Source organism: Bos taurus, chromosome 18 (assembly GCF_002263795.3).
Source record: "Bos taurus isolate L1 Dominette 01449 registration number 42190680 breed Hereford chromosome 18, ARS-UCD2.0, whole genome shotgun sequence".
In the NCBI taxonomy this organism is placed as follows: Eukaryota; Metazoa; Chordata; class Mammalia; order Artiodactyla; family Bovidae; genus Bos; species Bos taurus.
Genome location: NC_037345.1, coordinates 11,715,177 through 11,732,015, shown reverse-complemented (window position 1 = coordinate 11,732,015; position 16,839 = coordinate 11,715,177). Strand labels below are relative to the sequence as shown.

Here is a 16,839-nt window from a genome sequence, read left to right as displayed (position 1 = left end):
GAGCCTGTCTTATTAATAATTTTTATATGGACTGCATGTCAAAGTGATATTTTTGGATAAATCAGGTTAAATGAAATATGCCACTGAAATGAAATTCACCTGTTTCTTTTTACTTTTTTTTTAAAAAACAAGGCCACTAGGCAATCATAAATGGCACCTGTGGCTTGAAATAGATTTCTGTTGGATAGAAAGAGCCCTAGACTGTACCAGGCTGGAACCTTGTGGTAGGTGGCTAGGGAAGGTTTGATGGGTGGATGAGAGAGCAACCTGACACCGTGAGAGCAGAACCATGGGACGTCTGGGCCCCTGTGGCCCAGTCCTGATGTCCTCAAGACAGTGCAGAGCAGCTGGTCCCCTGCTCCAGAGCCCTGACACCCTTCCTTCCTGCCTTCCTCTCCTGCCCCAGGGGAGTGAGCAAGAGGCCACGAGAGCCGGCCGCCTGCAGAGAGGCTGCCTGAGCAGGCCCTCCCAGAAAGCCCCACACTGAGCAAGGAAACTGCCCTGCAGAGCAGCTCAGGCCACTTCAGGGTCAGCCCCCTCCCAGCCGCTGCCCCCACCCTGCTGGCACTGCCCCCGAACATTCCTCCAAAGCCCCTGGGAGGCCGGGACCACGCTGAGGGTTCCGGGCCGGCACTCTGGCTGCCCAAGGCCTCCTGGAAGAACACAGAGCTGCTCTTGGCCCCCGGGCACGGCGCCTGGGCTCTGCTCACCACGGCGCCTGCTTTGATGCCTTGAGAAAGGTTAACTTTGAAGCTGCTTGTCTGGGCGGCCGAGCTGCCCAGGGCTTGATAAAAGAGCCCAAAGGCTCCGGCCTGCAGCGTTCTGTGGAGTTACCCCAGCAGATGGAGAGCCTGGGCTGAACAGCCGGGGAATCCCACCCCACTTTCCAAAGACGTGCGGAAACCTGACCGATTTGGAATCTTTGGGAGGAAGTAGAGTTGACAAAGCTAAGGTTTTGGGTGACCTAGTCTGACCCCGCAGGCACAACGCTTGGTCGTGTTTTAGTGGCTGTAGGTGGGAAATATTGTAACAACAGTGTTGATTCTTTTCTCTGTGATGAACGGTGACCATAGGTCTGAGGCTGGACAGTGATCGGCAGTGCCCTCAGGCTCTGTCAGGCAGGGAGGACTGTTTGACCCTCCACCGCCCACCCGTCCCCAGTAGCCATGCCTCCTGGGCCTTCCTTCCCCTTCCTAGTCCCAGGCTCCTCACCAGCTCATGCTCTGGCACCATCAGGGCACTGGCCTCCCGCATCCTTTCCCTGACTCACTTCCCCCAGCCCATCTACATCCCCTTTGGAGTGCTTCTCCTAAGCTGAGCCAGGAAGGCCCAGCTCATTCAAGTAAATAGAAGGGCAGAGCTTTGGACCAGGTCTTGCCTCTGACCTCTGGATGGACTTCGGCACAGGGCTGTGCACAGTTGAGGTCCCCAGTGTGTGCACGCACGTGCTTAGTCGCTTCGTCGTGTGACTTAAGAGACTGAGAGACCCTTGACTCTGAGACCCTGTGGACTGTAGCCTGCTAGGCTTCTCTGTCCATAGGGTTCTCCAGGCAAGAAAACTACAGTGGGTTGCCATTGCCTCCTCCAGGAGACCTTCCTGACCCAGGGATCGAACCTGAGTCTCCTACATTGCAGGCAGATTCTTTACCACTGTGCTACCTGGGAAGCCCGGTGTCCCCAGACATGGCCTCAAATAAGTGATGTTGTTGTTCTTACAAGAACAAATAGGTTTACGAACAGGAATATCTCCCAAAAGCCACAAATTCCCTACCGGTCACAAAGTACCAATCTTTTTTATCTTCAAGATGGTTCCTAGGTCTGCCGTTTCCCTGAACCTGGCAAGATCAGAATTCATTCAACAAAGCAACTCATCCACAAGATTCCTTGACTCCTTCTGCCCTTACCCATCCCCCTGGTCTCAGATTGGTGCCTACTCCTCCCCTCTTCTTAAAAACCACCCCATACCCATGACCTCAATCCTAGCCCAGCCTGGGACTCCACATCTGCCACGGGATGTCCCATCTCAGAGCCTGGAGGACTGATGAGAAATCCCACCCACACCCACTGTAAAACACCTCTGGTTCTGGAACATTTTTCAAATAGTTCTTTCAGTTTGGCATTTGAAGTTGTTTGGCTATAAGTGACATATTAAATTTAACGAGCACCATCAAGCCCGCTCAGGAATGCTCCTGAAGCGAAACTTCAGTCTGCCTTCAAAGCACTGGGACTTTTGCGAAGACCAGATTTAGCACCAAAGGACGTTCCCGTGTCTCAAACTTTCCTTAGCCTCTGCTTTGCAGATTTCCTTACACTTTAAAACCCATGGATTTTTTTCCCTTTAACTTTTGAACTGGGTAATCCATTCTCCTGATTCGGGTTTCAAAGGGGCTGAAGGGAAGAGAATAAAAAGCCCCCGGGCCTCTGCCCCCAGCCCACTCCCTCCCTCCAAGGCAGCAAAGCGCTGGATTCTGCGGAACCCTCCAGAGTCCATCCAGCACACGCGTGCATGCGAGCTCAGTACACGAAGTCGTTTCCGACTCTTTGCGACCCCAGTAGCCCTCCAGGCTCCTGTTTCCACATGAACAAACACAAGGCCGTATTCCCCTCCGAGAAGAGGACTAAATGTTTGTACACACTTCTGCCGCTTGCTGTCTTTCACTTGGGGATCTCTCCACATCAGGACTTGAAGGGCTTTGTCATTCTTGCTGCTGCAATCTTGTTTGTTTTCATTGATGGGTTTTTTTCTTCTCACTCTGGGACAATTTGGGGGATCATGGGAGCCCACCGGCCCCGGTGCCCCCGTCCTATCCCCCTGATTACACTCTCTCCCCCACCCCCCCAGCCACCCTCTCCCACCCCGCAGGAGGCTGGGGCCAGCTATGCAGCCTCTCTGATCCACCCACTGCCCCACCAAGATGCCTCCATGACCAGCTGCTGCCAAACTCTGAGCCCTCCACAGCTGCTGGTCTGGCCGCCTCTGACCCCACCTTGGCTCCCAGGCCCTCACCCCCTGGGGTCCTCTGGCCGGCCTCCCAAGAGACTCCAAGGCAGGGCTGCCTTGCTGTCAGTCCCATCCTGCCACACTGCCTCAGGGACAACTTGATACCTTGTCCCTGAACCCTGCCATCTGCCCCCGCACCCCTGAACTTTGCCCCCTGCCCCCATCATGCTTGTCTCTACACACATTACCCACCTCCCTGCCCCTGTGCTGCTGTGTGCTCCCCAAGCTGCTGGCCCCCTTGTGAGATGCTCCATATGTGAGAAGCTGAAGGAAGGAAGGACTGCCCTTCTTCCAGTCCTTCTCCATCACGAGTGTGGGCTGGAAACCACAGGCTTGCTCCCTCACTGCCAGCCGCCAGCCTGTGAGGGCGAAGTGCTCTCCAAGGTGCCTCCCTCCTCCTCCACCTCCCTCTCCAGTCGCTCCTGATTTTTGTCTTCCCTCCTCTTCCCACACCCTCCTGCCCTTCATTTTTAGGGTGCACCCTTTGCTCCTGTGTGCAGGTGCTCCAGCCCCCCCCACCCCAAGAGGGTCCCAGGCTCCCCCTTCTCTCTCCTGCAGACCCAGCCCCAGGCTGGTGGTGCGGCTCATCTACCTCCACTCTTTCCAAAAGCCCCAGAGCCCAAGAAGCCTCTGCCCCTGCAGCAGGCTGCCATCCATCCAAACATCTGGTCATTCCAGGGCTCGGGCCCTGGGGACACCTGCCTCTTCCTCCCTCAACCTTGTGGCCACGCCTCCCGGGAGGTATAGGAGGTTGTTAACAGCAACTGGGGTTGTGGTCGTATTATAGCTTTCACGAGGTGTAACTCACATGCCATAAAACTCACCTGCTTTGCAGGCACAACTCCAGCAGCTTTAGTGAATTTACAGATCCCTCTGACTATTGCAGTCCCTCTTCAGCCCCAGCCCTGGCAACCAAATTTACTTTCTGTCTCTATCTAGACACTTCACATGCATGGAATCATCCTCTGTGTGGCCTTTTGTGTCTGGCTTGCTGTGGATTGTTGCCACCTTTTGGTTTTTGTGACTCGTGCTGCTGCTATGCACAAATGTGCACAAGTCTTCGTGTGGACATACACTTTCATTTCTCTTAGGCTGTTGTTCAGTCGCTCAGTTGTGTCCAACCCTTTGCGACCCCATGGACTGCAGCACGCCAGGCTTCCCTGTCCTTCACCATCTCCTGGAGTTTGCTCAAACTCATGTCCATTGAGTCAGTGATGCCATCCGACCATCTCATCCTCTGTCATCCCCTTCTCCTCCTGCCTTCAATGTTTCCCAGCATCAGGGTCTTTCCTAATGAGTCGGCTCTTCGCATTAGGTGGCCAAAGTATTGGAGCTTCAGCTTCAGCATCAGTTCTTCCAGGGAATATTCAGGGTTGATTCCTTCAGGATTGACTGGTTTTATCTCCTTGCTGTCCAAGGGACTCTCAAGAGTCTTCTCCAGCACCACAGTTTGAAAGCATCAATCCTTTGGCACTCAACCTTCCAGCTCTCACATCCATACATGACTTCTGGAAAAACCATAGCTTTGACTAGACAGACCTTTGTAGGCTAAGTAATGTCCCTACTTTTTAATCCTCTGTCTAGGTTTGTCATTGCTTTTCTTCCAAGGAGCAAGTGTCTTTTAATTTCATGGCTGCAATTCTCTTGGGTAGATACCTCAAAGGGGAAGTGATGGGCTGGTGAATGAATGTTCAGCTTTCTAAGAATCTGCCAAGCTGGATTCCAAAGTGGCGGCATCACTTTACACTCCCGGCAATAATTTAAGTTTCTCCACATCCTCACCAACATTTGTTATTTTCTTTTTACCTTATTTTCTTTGATCAGAGCCATTTGAGTACATGAGAAGTGGTATTTCATTGTGGTTTTGACTTGCATTTCCCTTAAGACTAATGAGATTGAGCTTCTCATCATGTGTGTCTTGGCCATTTTTATATCTCCTTTGGCGAAATATCTATTCTAGTCTTTTTAAAACTTTTTAAAATTTCAATGTCAGTTGTTAATTAGGTTATTTGCCTTCTTGTTGATTTGAGAGTCCTTTGTGTATTCAGTCCCATGCAAATATGTTCTCCTCGCATTTCATTTCCTTAAAGGTGTCTTGAAGTTTTTGGTTTTGATGAAGTGGCCGTCGACTTTTGTGACCCTGCCTCTATTGGTGGACACCGCTCTGGCGCCTGGTACAGTGCGGAAACCAGGCTCTGTCCTCACTAGCCCGAGACCTGGGTGGGCGACAGCACCTCTCTGGGCATCAGTCACCTTGTCTGCACAAAGGGGGCACTTTGGTACCCACCCCAGAAGCCCGCTCAAAGCTGTGCTTGAAACTGTGCCTGGTGCCCAGTTACCTTGAAACCAACCTCACTTACGGACTGTGGGTCTTTCGGGGATTTTACATTCATCCTCAGGTTGGATCCTTATTGCAGCCCTCAAAGCAGGTGCTATTCACCCCATTTGAGGGTGAAAAACAGAGACTCAGGAAAGCTGAGTGGTTTGTTTAAGGTCCCACAGCCTGTGAGGGGCTCACAGAGGCATCGCCCCACTTGAGGGGTCCAGGATTGCTGCCTCGCCACCCAACAGCTGCTCCCAGAGGCAGACTGAGGCTCCCTCCCCCGACCCGGAAGTCCAGGCCAACGCTGTCCCCAGGGTCACCAAATCGGCACAGGCCAGGCACTGGCCAGCAGGATGAGGGACTCATCACACTGCCCCAAAGCCAAGACCTCTGCCCTGGGGGGAGTCGAAGCTGCTAAGACACAGTGCGGCCAGCGGGACACTGGGGAACCCCAGGCATCGGGGAGCCCTGAGGAGGGCCAGGCTCAGCCTGGGGTGTGGACAGGGGTATCTCAGCCTCTTCCAGGTTGGGGTTAAGCCCCAGGCCCCTTCTGACGACCTCTGGAGCTACAAAGCAAGTCTGTGGGTCTGTGGTGATCTTCTTGGGCAGATAGGCCTGCAGACCAGAGTGTCCCCACCTGCATGGCCCATGTCCTCCTTACCTGGGAGCTGTCTCCCCAGGGCCTGTGTTTCTTTTGTGACTTAGCGAATTTTGAAACACACATGGAGAGAGAATAACACAACCAGTCCCCACGTACCTGTCTCCCAGATCCAACAGTGGTCACTGCAGGGCCACGCTCATCTATTCTCCCATCCATTGAGTACATTCCAGGCATCCTATCATGTCATTCCCAAATCCCACAGTACAAGTGTGGGCACACACATGTGCACAAAAGTTTCTCCAGAAAGAAAGGAACCACCCGCCACCTGCTTTGTACTGGGGCTCCTGGTGGGTCCTGGTAAGGAAGGCCCCTTGGCAGCCAGACATCCTCAGTCCAGGCCATTTCACCTCTCTGAGCCTCAGTTTCCTCATCTGTACAATGGGACTGCAGTACTTACTACCTGGCAAGATGGCCTTGGAGATTAATCAAGACTGCAGACCGTCTGTGGGCACATAGGGAGATAGCAGAACAGAAACAGCATGGCGGGGAGGGCCAACCCCAACATCAGGAGGTGGGGGAGAGAATGGGATGGAGGAGTTACAACCAGATCTTCCACTGTCTGAAACAACAAATTCTTAGGCGGGGGAGGGTGGTTAAAAGCCTCAACCAAATGTAGCAAGTCATAGATGCACATTTTCTCATTTCTCTGCTTTTTTGGACACTTGGAGTAGTTTATAAATCTAATTCAAGAACTTAAAGTTGCAATCAGATCGTGTCTGTGCTTGACACTTACTAGGAGCCTGGCTCAGTTACCTACTGCCATGTAACAAACATCTCCAGACTTAAAACAGCAGTGGCTTAAGAGAGCCACCTTTGTATACTTTCTCCCAACTCTGTGGGCTGCCAGGGCTCGGCCAGGTGGTTCCTGGGCAGCTCATGACACCAGCTGGGGCTGCTGTCACCAGGTGGGGACTTGACTGGGCTGGATGTCTGGCCTGACCCACATGGCAGGTATTGGGGGCTGGGCACTGGCTGGGAGCTCAGCTGGAGCTCTTCCAGGCGGTCTACACCCAGGCAGTCTACACCCGGGCCGTCCCTGTGGCTTGGGTGTCTCAGCATGGTGGTGGGGTTCGGAGAGGGAGCCTTCCCAAGAGCAAGTCTTCCCAGATGGAGGAAGAAGCCACCCAGGCTGAGTCCCAGGACAGGTACTGCATCGCTTCTCTCGTCCTCCTCTGGCAATCTCAGGGCCACAGAGTTAAGGAGGGGGAATCAATGTCGCCCTTCAGTGTGTGTGTGGAGGGCGGGGGCAGGGGGAGGAAGATCTTGCAGCTGTCTTTAACTTCCCATTGTGATCAACAAACGAGTGTTGAATACAAAACTGAATTCCACAGACATGCTTCAAGCAGGGAATTAGCCCCGGTGAGGACTGGAGGGCTGTGAATGGAACAGTCTCTCCCTCCCCAAGCAGCACTGCTCTCCCGCTTCCTGACAGCTTGTGGAGACCCTCTGGGCCCCAAACCCTCCAACACAGAGTGTGACTGGTGGTGCTCTAGCGGTGAGGGGAGGTCACACCACGGTGACGAGGAAGGCCTGGCTTCTCACATCTGCTCAGGGGCTGCTGGGAGGCCAGTCTGCAGAGTGCCCTCTCTCCTTTCTGCTGCTCTGGCTGGAGGCTCCCAAGCACCCTGTCCACAGGTGTCCTGGGCTGAAGACCCCCGCTGAGCCCTGGGCTGCCCTGATGTCCTTCCAGGCACAGGAGGTGTCTGGGGCAACCACTATCGTCTCACCCTTCCTCCTCTGGTCCCCTCCCTGGCGCGGCCCCCGTGCTGCCTCCACCACCATTGTCGCCCACGCCACCCTTTGCTGACAGCTAGAAGGGGCATAGGCGGTGAGGCTGTGCAGACAGAACCACCCCCACCCTGCTCTGGCAACCTCTCCGAGTCACTGCCTCCCCAGCAGCTCCACGGGCTTGGCATTTGGGCAGATGGCTCCCTTTAGGAATGTGTATGGTCCCCCGTCCCCAGAAACTGTCTGAGGACTTGCGGTTCTTCATCGGTTCTCCCAACCCTGATGCGTTCCATGAGTGTGTCTGGAGCCCCTGCCCTGAGCTGGGCCCTGCCCCAGGCTGAGAAAGTGAGGCCAGCAGGGCAGACTGGTCCCTGCCCTCGGGAGCTTCCCTGCTAGGGATACCCGGTCATTGCACCCACCAACCCATGGCAGCCTACAGTGTGCCTGGCAGACGGACACATGCTCAAAGCCATGGGAGCCTGGAAGAGTTAACTGGACAAGGGAGGTGGAAGCTCATGAGGAGGAGCCACTCTACAGGGCTGGCCCCTTTTCCCTGGGCAGAAAACCAGACCAGCTTCCTTGGCACTTCACCTGGCTGCCAAGAAAATGATGTCCAAGTGGGTGCTCTCTCTTTTAAAAAAACAAAAGCTCACTTTATCTTGGAAAATTTCAAACACATACAAAAGTAGAATAGTATAATAAGCCTTCACGTATGCATCACTTAGCTTCAACAATTATCAACATTTTCCATTGTTTTCATCTCCACCAGCCCCTCCCGTCCTCACTCTGCCACCTTTTTATTTTCCTTGTCTTTGTCTTTTTTTGGCCACACCACGAGGCTTGTGGTATCTTAGTGCCCTGACCAAGGATCAAACCCACGGTGCAAGAGCAGAGCCCTAACCACTGGACAGCCAGGGAATTCCCATTATTTCCCTTGTCTTTGAAAAACCTCATCTTCATACTAATTCACTCACAAATACTTTTTCACATGGATCACTAACAGATAAGGGCTTTAAAAACACAATGACACCACTATCACATCTCTTAATATTGGCAGCGAGTTCTTAATATTATCTAACACCCAGACTGTGTTCAATTTTCTATTATCTCGCAAATATCTTTTTCTAGTTGGTTTGTTCACATCAGGACCCATCCAGGCTTTGCACAGATTTGGAGTAGGTTCATCTCTATCTGAAGTGTCTGTCCTTCCAAGTGGGCTTGGATGCTCGAGTGGAGATTCTCTACCGCAGGGGCCCCCAACCTCTGGGATCTAATGCCTGATGATCTGAGGTGGGGCTGACATAATAATAATAATGGAAATAAAGTTGCACAATAAATATTGTGTCCTTGAATCATCCTGAAACCATCCCCACCCCCGTCCGTGGAAAAACTGCCTTCCACAAAACCAGTTCCTGATGCCAAAAAGGTTAGGGACAGCTGCTCTATGGTATCAGTCAATTACCATCACCTGGGAGTTTTTACAAACCACCCCTACCTGGGCCCTACCTGGACCAATTAGGTCAGGGTCCCTGGGGTGAACCAGGACCTGAGTGTTTGCTTTATTCATTTGTATTTATTTATGTATCAGTTAAGCTCCACCCACCCCACCCCGCCTTGGGGATCCTGGCCTGCTGCCAGAGTTAGGAATCCCTGGAATACTCTTGGGGGTTCTCACTAGCAGTTGTGCCCCCGGGGTGTCCCCTGGCAATGTCTGGAGATGCTTTTGGTTGTCACCACTTGGGCAGGGGGGCTATGCACTGGCATTTAGTGGATGGCAGCCAGGACATCCTGCAGCCCGCGTGGCACAGAGTTAACCAGCCCTGAACATCAAAGTGCTGACATTGAGAAACTCTGATACTGGAGCACCAACCTCTCTGGTCTCAAGGGGCAGAGGCCTCCTGGGGGAGGAAAAAAATTAAACTGGATTCTTTCCATTCCTCATCTCAGCCCCTTACAGTTGATGAAATGCATCCCCCTGGGCTTCCTCTCATTAGCCCTGCATCCCCTCCCCCAGTGCTGCGTGGGGCTAAACTCTCCCAGGAGACTGGCCGCTCCCATCTCTGGTTGGGGCAGGAATGCATCTCTCACCTGCTGGGCGACCTCTGTCCTTCCCTCTGCCTCAGGCCTCACTCCTGGGAAATGGAAAGAGCAGGGCTGTCCCGAACCAGTGGTGACCTTCAGCCATCTGCACAGTTACCCCGTTCACTGCAGTACCCGGTGCCCAACACAGAGCAGGTGCTCAAAAAGTGTTTGTAGAAATGAATGGATCCCCATTTCTCCTTGTGGAAACCGGGGCGCAGAGAAAGTGGGTCTCACAACCAGCTTTTGGCCTCAAGGCTTTTCAGCCTTGTCCTTGCTTCTGTGTAAAGAATGTGTGTGCCTGCCTCCCCTAGGGGTTCCCCGCTCCTTTGCTGCCACTGTCTCAGGAGACGATGGGGAGCAAGGCTGTCCCACAGCTCCCCAGGGAGGAACAAGGGCACAGGACACTCCCAGCCCACCTTCCCTCCTGAGGCTGGGGTGGGGGCCATCCTCCCCCACTTTCCTCTGTTTGTGGGGAGGCATGATACATGTCCTATCATTTTGGACTGGATATGGTCTGGGCACCCAACATTTTGCAATATTTTTGGGAATGACTCAAAAGAGAACACAGCTGGAGAGCTGACTCAATGTCCTGCGTTCACTGAAGGCATGTCATTGTCCTGCTCGGAGGCTCAGTTCCCTTCCTCTGTTTCCAGAAGGACACAGGCCACAGGGCGTGGAGACCTTTTGATCGTTAGACGGAGCCTGCCTGACAGGCTGGTGACAATGACGTGAAAAACACTTGGTGGGGGTGGCTTTGTCCCTCCTGGCACGGTAGGTGCCTGTGGAGGCCTCCTCTCTGTGGGAGGCCTCCGGAGAAACCCATCTGGGTACAAGGCCCCGTGCACCCACAGGCGGGGAACTGGGCAATTCCTAACAGCTGGGCGTCCTCAAAAAACCTGCCACCCCCAGCCGGCCACACCGCTAGCTCAGCCCCACACGTGGGGTGCAAAAGCATGTGTGGAGAGCCAGAGGGCCAAACGTTAACAGCGGGGCAGCTGTCCCTTTGATCACGCGGGTCATCCGAAGCCCCGGAGGCCAGCGACTAGATGGGTGGGAGTGGGGGAGGGGCGCGCAGCTAGCACGTCCCCAGGACCCGGGGCAGGCGGGGAGATGGTGGAGCCTCCCTTCTCCCCGTTCCCCTTCTCCGCGGCTCGGCGGTGGGGCTCACTCAAGCACGGCCATGCGGTGTGGGGGAACCCCAAGGTCCCACTTCCACCAACCAGGGCTGGGGATGCACAGCCGCAGGGGGCCTGGCACCCAGCCTCGGGGAGGGGCGCACGGTGGAGAGTCCCGCGGCCCGAACTTTCCCCGGGATCCCCCTTCAGCCTCCCCCACCGGCCGGGCGAGAGGAAGCTAAGGAGAGCGGAGTGAGCCCGCGAAGCCGGAGGCGCGGGTGCTGGGCGCGCCCCCGGCTCACTCCCCAGGGAGGCGGCGGGCGGCCCCGCTCCGCCCCAGCGCCCGGCCGGTGAGATCCGGCGCCCGCGGGCGGGGCGGGGCTGCAGTCGGCACCGCCCCCGGGGTCCGGGGAGGGGACCGGGGAGGCGTGCGCGCAGCGGCGGCGGCGGCGGCGGCGGGTGCCGGGAACGCCGGCCGGGGCGGAGCGGGGCCCCAGCGCACTGCCCGGCTCGGGCCATGACCCCCGCTGCTCTCTCTTGTAGACTCGTCGCCGCGGCCCCTCGAGCCCGGCCGTCGCCGCTACGGGCGCCCGGGCGGGCCCCACAGTGAGCCCATCAGGAAGTGGTAAGTGCCCCGCGCCGCGCGCCCCGGTGTGCCCGGCGCTGCCCACCCCACCCCACCCCTCCCTTCCCTTCTGGAAGACACAGCTCTTTGCCGAAGCCGCAACCCCGCCAAGCAGCGTTCACGCCCCGCCAGTACCCGCCGCGGGAGGGCCGTCCCTGGGGAGGACGGGCCCCCACCCCGGGGTGGGGTGCGGTAGGGGACCCTCGCGGGCTCGGGCGTCCCCCCCTACTTCTTGTAGACTTTTCTGCGGAGACGCAGGTTTGGGGAAAGTTGGGCCCCCTTTGGCCATGTTGCAACTTACACCGGGCGCGTGGGGAGGTGTGTCCCCGTCCGTGGAAGCCGCCGGCCCCCCAGTCTCCACCTGCCACCCCACGCGGTCACGAGTTCCTGGGGAATGGGCCAGACCGCCATTCCTGAAAGCTGGAGAGGAGCCCGGCCGGGGGGTGGGGGCAGGAGGCCTGGAGAGGAACCATTTCCCCTCTATCGAGTATTTCAGAATGTATTATTTATGAACCGCCTCACTTAGGGGCCCCCTTCGCTCCCAGGGCATCAAAGCAGGTTTGCAACCGCAAAGGGCGACCACTATGAACGCGCTCGCCACTTGCCTGGCCCGCTGAGCTCAGCGGAACTGGAGGGAGGCACTCCTTACTCAGGTGGACCTACACCCCGGCTCGGCGCCCCCCCTGGTGGGCGGGGTCAGGGCAGAGGGGGACCTCTCTTAGACCTCCCCGGGCTGTTAGGCCGCGATGGAATCCGAAAAGTCTGTGCTGGCTGAGCCTCCTTCGCCTCGCTGAGAAAGAGGAGGAAGAGGCAGGGAAGGCAGCCTGGTGAGGGCCCTCCTGTGATTGGTGCAGGAACAAACACCCCATCTTACAGATGAGGAAACTGAGGATCCCAGAGGCACATCTGGATTGGCAGGCTGCGGGGGGGGCTTCCTACAGAGCCCCCAGGGGTGCTGGGGGGCAGCCCCTGTCCCAGGCTGGGTCAAGTCCAGAAAGCAGCCCCTTACCTGTGCAGGCCACACCCACCATGGGTTCCCTGTCCCCACCCTGGATGGGAGGGAGTTGGTGTATTTATGGAAAGACTTAATCCCTCTGCAGGCCCCAAGGAGGTGGAAAGCTCCGCCAGCCTAATCTCCTCTCCCTGGAAGCCTTTCCCTTGGCAGGTGGGTTGCCCTGGGTGGGCTTGAGCCCTGGGTTGAGATCACCTCTGGAACTTCCGCTCAATGGCCACGGAAAGAGAGCAGAGCTACTTCATGTTGATTGAGCCCTACATGCTGCTACCCATCACCTGCGTTTTCCATTTTTCTTCTCTGACCTAACACTGTTGTTATCCCCACTTTACAGATGAGGACACAGAGGCTTATAAAGATCAAGTGACTGATCCAAGGTCACACGCAGGGGCGGGCGGGTAAGTGGCGAGGCCTAGCCTTGAACCCCTACCCTCACAGTGTAGGACCAAACTGTAGGCAGACCCTCCCGGGTGAAAATAATGTGTTATAGATTTACAATAATGCGTACACCCAGGAGCCCGCTCACAGCCGACGCAGCCACAGCCTCCCCTCCGAGCTTGTGGGGGATTGTGTGTATCCCACAGACAGTGCCACACTGTGGTTACTTTTTATTTGGGTGCAGAGAAAGCAGTGGTTTAGTTTTCTGTTTGCGCTGCAAACCTGAATGGGGTGAGCTGGCCAGCAGGAAAGCTAAGGGCTAATAGTTTGCGACTCCTAACTTCAAGGCTGCTGTAAAAAGGATGCCGTGTTTTCTAATTAGCCCCATGATTAGTTAACTGTTAGCCTAACTTCTAATAGAATACCCCTTATTTTTAAACATTTTTACTGACGTGTAACATATGGAAAGTTGCACAAATTGTACGTGTTGAATTTGATCTCAGGCTCAGAGGGCTAAGTATCGTGCTCACATTTACATGGCCAGTCAGTGGAAGACCACAGCTTGACCCTGGGTAGCCCAAGACCCTGCCCCGTGACAGCAAGGCAGGTGCAGGCTTTAGTGGGCACCTTGCCTCCCCCCCAAGCCCATCGTCTTTCGCTTCCTGTGGGCGAGCAGCTGTGGGCCAGGCAAGTGCCCCCTGCGGGTCTGTGGCCTAAAGCCCAGGAGAGGCTCATGTTTGCATTCTGTGTACCAGAAAGGGAGGCATGTTAACGCTTGTAGCATCTGTTCCCAGCGCAGTCCCTTTGGCTGCTATTGTAGGAATTCTAATCCTGTTGCAAAAGGAAAGTCCCATTTTTTTTTAAAAGAAGGAAACCAAGATGTGTCATAGGCCTGCTGGGAGCCCCTCTTGGCCAGTCTGTCAGTAGGTCTTCCCTGTGTTTGCAGTAGGGGGACTGGCCCGAGAGCTGGTCCCGGGCTCCCCCAGCTGGGAGGGGAACCTGATTCTATCTGGTCTGGTGGGTCCACCCACCTAGGCAAACTGTCACATTCTTCAGCTGTGAGTCTCCACCCGTGCCCTCTCCTCCATCCTCCAGTGAGGTCTTGGTTAAGGGAGTGAGGCTCTGGGTCCCTGTCAAGTCACGAGCTCCATGGGGCTCTTCCGATTCCGTCTGGGAGGTGACTCCAGAGACCGTGATCAGGCTGTTAGCCCAACTCTGCCTTTCACTGACTCCCTCTCTAGGCCTCCATGGGCCACAGGCCTCATCTGGGAAGCCCAGGTGGCCACCTCCATGTAGGGTTGCTAGGGTTAGCAAATAAAAATAAAGGCTGCCCTGTTCCATGTGAACTGCAGAAAATGATGGAGAATGTTTAGTAGGAGTCTGTCCCGTACAGGAGTTGGGCATCCTGTATTTTATCTGGCAGTTTATTTCTCTGACCGCTCCCAGTTCCAGAGATCTGATTCATCCCAGGAGGTGTTTACTTCATCTCCTACAGCCCAACCTCCATGATCCCCCAAAGCAGAAACCGAAGGGAAGCTAATAGCAGATCCCTTGTGCCCTGAGTGGTTCTGATGTGTTCCACGGGCAGTGCTACATCTTTATTACTTTACACTTTGTGCAGAGAACACATTAGTTTACTGTTCTCTTTGCATCAGGAACCTGCAGGGAGTGGGCTGGCGAGCCTACCCTGCTACGGGCTGATAGTTTGGGGCTCTTATCTGCAAGGCAGCTATAAAGATAGTAACAGACATCTTGGCCAAGGGTGTCCTCTGTCCTGGAGCTGCCCAGGCTTCAGAGGGGCCGTGAGGGGCCATTTGGCGTGCAGAGTGGCCGACATCCATCTCTCTGGCCACTGCTCAGGGGAGAGGCAGACCCCTGCAGGAGGAAGTAAGTTTTTATTTCTCACTGCCCATCCGTGTCACCAGAGAGGGTTCTGTCGCGGCCATTTGGCGGTAGGGAGATTCTTACGCCCGAGTGCAAGAAAGGACCTGTTTTAACTCAAGCTGTTGTGCAAATAATTAACAGCCTGATATTTTGAAGGGAACACAAACAGAGCCCGATTTGATATGAAAGGGTGGTTTTTCACACTCCTGCGAATGTGTGAGAGAGAGAGTACATTTATACCTAAACGTGAAGTTCTCTTGGGCCTGATGGCTTGCCTACCTTCTTGCCAAGCTAGGGGGGGCCCCTCCCATGGAATCTTTTCTTCCCACCCGTTAAACCTTTATTTTCTAATTGCACAAATGTGTGTCTTCCGGGTATAGACCTCAGCATGTAGAATGATAGACACAGAAGCCCGGGGGTACAACTGACCTGGCTTTGAGCTCTGGCCTCCCAGAGCTGCTGTTGGACCGCCCAGAGCTCCACTTGGTCATCTGTAAGTCACAGATGCGGTGATGTTATCTCGCTGGGTGTTGTCAGGTTTAGGAATTTTTGTAATGAACTCAGCCTCTTGAAAGCATTAGCTTGACATCTGTGTCAGTGGTGAGGATGAAGTTTAGGGGGACATAGCCTGCTCCCCACAGTCAAGCGTCTGTATGCCTCCATTTGGACAGATGAACATCCCGTCTACCAGGACCGTCTCCTGCAAAGGCACCTGCCATCTCTGCTGGGGGCAGCCCCATCACAGAGGGAGTGGAGTGGACGGGGCGCTGTCCACGGTCCTACATAAACCACCCTGGGGAGTGCCTCCTCCATCCCCTATAACTGGCTACACCTCGGACTCGGGGACTGCATAGCAGGCCGCCCCCCGGTTCTCTTCCCACACAGTGTCCCCACAGGCTACTGAAGGGTGACACCGTGACATTGACAGATGATGACGATGGTGACGACGGCTCCAGGCCCTGTCCTGGAGGCTGGGTCAGGATGCCTGTTCTATAACTGAGGACTTGGAGCCGGAGGGGCGGGGGTGGGGGAGGAGGGCGGTGAAGCATCAGCATCTCAGGCTCAGAGAGGAAGAGGACTTGGCCGAAGGTCACACAGCCCACACAGACTCCTGGTTCCTCTCAGCCCCTCCCAAGGCCCACTGCCTTTGTGGCGCGTTGCAGCAATGTGCATGGGAATGAGAAAGGTCGGTTGGTGAAAACTTACGTTTGGAAGTTTTAGAAACTAGAAATAGAATCATTCCACCTAGCCCTGACCTCACCATGTGACGTTTGCCTGACCCTCACACAGCTTCCCGTCCCACGGTGTCCACTGGATCCAGGCTGCCAGCTCCTCCTCCTTCCTTAACTTCCTTCCTTTTTTCCCTGAATGTTTGGAGATAGGTATTTCTCAAGTCACAGGACAGCTTTAGCGACAAAACCTATCCATTCAGGACAGTTTTCTGGGAGGAGCAGGGAACCAGAGCGCCTTCCCCCAGCCAGCGCTGCGGCCCCTGGCCACCCCTCCAGCCACACCAGAGACGGGGTAGGGGAGTTGGATGTGATGCTCCCACTGCATTCTGGCTACCGGGGTGGGGCGCGGGGGGTGTTCCGTGGAGTCAGGGTAAATAACTGCTCTCTGCTTTCCCTTGCTGAATGCTTCCCTTGAATAGTTTCAAGTTTCAGAAAAGTTACAAGAACAGTAGGAGCTAATGTATATCCTTCCCTGGAAGTGAACATGTAGCTACAGTTGCTTCATTGGCTTGGATTTCTGGCCGGGCTCTGAGAGTGAAGCTGCAGAAATGATGGCCGAGGACCCTAAACACCCCAGTGCGTGTCCTCAGGGCAGGGCCCACCTCTTACAAAATGCAGCCCAGAGATCAGAATCACAAAACTCGACCACAGCTCCATGCTGTCACCTCCTGGACAGGTGTCTTTCTTTTGACCGTTTTACTACTTTTCAAACTAGAGACAAGCATGTCGTGAACGCCCGTGTCCCAGTGTCAGCGGCAGACAAGGCAGCGCCCCTCACCCTCCACGCCTCTGCGGCTG

General features: G+C 55.2%; 1 protein-coding gene across 2 annotated transcripts in view; it reads left to right on the top strand.

The window, feature by feature from the left end:
- The first annotated feature begins 11,342 nt into the window (after positions 1 to 11,342).
- The window catches only part of C18H16orf74 (chromosome 18 C16orf74 homolog), a 29,817-nt gene continuing 24,320 nt past the window's right edge, over positions 11,343 to 16,839 (top strand). Inside the window, exons 1-2 of one of the 2 annotated variants that reach the window (XM_002694752.4) lie at positions 11,356 to 11,535; positions 12,882 to 12,945. The gene's annotated coding sequence lies outside the window, so the exon portion shown is untranslated. Of the gene's footprint in view, positions 11,536 to 12,881; positions 12,946 to 16,839 lie in introns of both variants that reach the window. The other variant, XM_005218761.3, reaches the window with a different exon arrangement.